This window comes from Diachasma alloeum, unplaced genomic scaffold, assembly GCF_001412515.2.
Source record: "Diachasma alloeum isolate Michigan unplaced genomic scaffold, Dall2.0 Dall_scaffold_00242, whole genome shotgun sequence".
Taxonomy (NCBI): domain Eukaryota; kingdom Metazoa; phylum Arthropoda; class Insecta; order Hymenoptera; family Braconidae; genus Diachasma; species Diachasma alloeum.
The window spans coordinates 529892-533224 of NW_021680393.1; positions in this window are offsets into that span (position 1 = coordinate 529892).

The following is a 3333-nucleotide window of genomic DNA, read 5'->3' on the forward strand; positions in this document are numbered from 1 at the left end:
AGATTGTGGAGATATTTCACATATTCCCGTACCAAACGCTACGTGGATGGTCTTCAGAAAATTGTGAATGCTTACAATCATACAAGACATTCAGGGACGCGTTTCCGTCCGTGCGAAGTTGATACTAATAATTCTCTCATAGCAGCAGAAAACCTCTCCAAAAGATACAGTACTAACCGTAAATCTAGTCAGGATCGATCGCCTAAATACAACTGTGGTGACCTGGTACGGATCAGTACAGCAAAAGCAGCGTTCAAGAAAGGATACGAGTCGGGGTGGAGCAAAGAAATTTTTGAAATCAAACTCGTCTCTCATTACCGTAAGCCGGTAGTGTATATCTTACAAGACCTCAAGGGTGAAGACATCGACGGAATATTTTACGAAGAAGAGTTATCCAGAGTACAGACCCGTGAAGGAAAAAAATGAGTCATCTAGAAGACAATTTTTCTATTGTGCTACCTAGCAACAATAGTATGCACTATTACCCTGATAATAAAACAACGAGTTTCATCACGTATTTACCAGAGGTCGTCAATTTACCTGGTAGATGGGGTGTCGCACTCTCCGAAATTCATATACCTATGACTTTTTTACATATACCTGCAAGTAACAACCACAATTACGTGTCGTTGGAGAGCAGAAATTATCTGACACAAGAAGAACGAGAAATTGTAAAATTGAAGTCCAATGACCTCCTACAGAGTGGTGGTGAGGATCTCGTGAGTGAAGGGGAAGACAATCTTCAACACGGTGTTTACGATAGTATTACAGATTTGTTGGATAGTATGAACGGAATGTCATTTATGAGAGATCATGTAAAATTCATTATGAATTGTGGTGGCTACGTCTCTGTACAGCGGATCTGTGGTGCTTCCTGTGGAGATATGTTTCATATTCTGCACTTAGCACCTTTACTGAAGAAACTTGTCGGATTTGCAGATAAAGATAAATGCGTAATATTATGCGCCCAAACACATACGTACGAGGGACAGACACCCGCTTCATTATCACGAGGTCTCCCTCAAAGTATGTACGTATACTCGGATATATGCGAAACGTATATAACCGGTCATGTAGACACCCCACTAATGGGTATTGTACCATTAGATATTGATAATTATAAATACGGGGGAATGAAAATCAAGGTATTTTCACCACCACTTTATATACCATTACTACGCACGAAATTTCAAACGATCGAGATAGATATAAGAGATGAGTATGGAGCACCGATACCATTCGAACACGGAACGTTGACTGTGACACTTAATTTCAAACGCACTGAATAATCACGGATTATGAACACCTACATTTTCGACGAGATTCTACAATCAGGGGGAGGATACAGTACAAGTGACCATGGGGGTATAAATCGCGTGTACATAGGTAGTGCTAATCAAGAAGGACATGGCATTGGTAGTTTCCTAGGTGGTTTGTTCAGAAGAATACTACCACTACTCAAGCAAGAAGCATCCGCTATCGGAAGAGAGGCTCTGCGTTCAGGTGTGAATGTCATAGGCGATTTTCTCGAACGTGATATACCTCTGAAAAACTCTCTAAGAAGTCGTGCACGGGAATCAGGCGTCAATTTGAAGAGGAGGGCAGAGGGGAAACTTTATACTTTGATGACTGGTTCTGGATATAACGANGTATGTTATCATATCCTCATTCTACGATCAACCGTACTCCGCGACAGTCTAAACGCCGCAGGTTAACATCTGGGGGAGCCAAGAAAAAGAAGAAACCGCGAGTGTCGAAAAAACGCAAGAGGAAAAATACGAAGAAGTCTATAAAAATTAGAGGTCGTAAGAAGAAGAAATCACCCAAATTACGAACAGTGGCAGATATTTTCGCTTGAAACATGGCGTTCTTGCATACTCATTCATGTGAGGGTGTGAAAAGTGAACTGGACTTATTTTCTTTAGCTCCAACGCAGACAGCCATCGAGTCCTCATACGATATACACTACAAGTCAATAACATCACTTGTGGATAACTTACCCATCGAGTTCGATACACCAGGACAAGGTGATGAGTACATTGACGTAGCTCATACACGGTTATTTTTACGTGTTATGATACCAACATTAGTGACAGAGAAGAACCCTGTACCTTCGGCTACTATCGGCCCCATCAACAACTTATTACACTCGTTATTCGATCAAGTGGATATTTCCTTCAATCAGAAAGCCGTGACGCCTGCCAATAACGCATATGCTTACCGCGCTTATATAGAAACCCTTCTAAATTATGGCGCCGATGCGAAGAACTCGCACCTGAGTAGNAGCCGTGACGCCTGCCAATAATGCATATGCTTACCGCGCTTATATAGAAACCTTTCTAAATTATGGCACCGATGGGAAGAACTCGCACCTGAGTAGTGTGTTGTGGTCAGATGATACAGCTGGTAAGATGGATGACGTCGGTGAAGGTAACAAGGGTTTAAGGGTACGTAGGGCTTATTTAAGCGATGGGAAAACAATCGATCTCACGGGCCATTTACATTGTGATGTGTTCAATCAGGATCGAGCATTGTTAAATGGTGTAAATATTCATATCCGATTGGTTCGTTCAAGAGACAATTTTTGTTTAATGGATAGCACAAATAGTCCATTCACCATTAAAATAACAGAAGCTTCGTTGATCATCCGGAGAATGAAGGTGAGTCCTGGATTATTATTATCCCACCAAAGGGCCTTATCGAAAACAACAGCCAAATACCCTGTTACAAGAGTTGAAGTCAAAAGTGTCTCAATACCATCTGGTGTTCGTGGTCATTCCATAGGTAACTTGATAACAGGACAGCTGCCAAAACGCTTCATTTTTGGATTTGTCAAGAATCGTGCATTCGTGGGTGATAAAAAATTGAACCCCTTTAACTTTCAACATTTTACTCTGAATCATATATCCTTATATGTGGACGGGCGTCAGATACCATCGAAACCTCTACAGCCAGAGTTTACTGTGAATAATTTATATGTGGAGTCGTACCATTCCATCTTCTCAGGCACTGGTATACATTTTCTGAACGATGGTAATGGTGTTCACCGTGGAGATTACCTTCATGGGCTTCGTATTCGATTTAACACCAGATTTGTCAGCTAATGATAACTCACACTGGAATTTGAAGCGGAGCGGTAACCTGTGCATCGAGGTGCGGTTTGATGAAAGCTTAGTTTCAATGATCAACGCTGTAATTTATGCTGAGTTTGAAAGTGTCATAGAAATTGACTCAGCGAGACAAGTGACCCTGGACTATGCATAATCATCAAAATATTCGGTATCATGCTCAGCGCATGCGCAGTTATTTTTGCAGTATCAGCAGTTTTCTGAA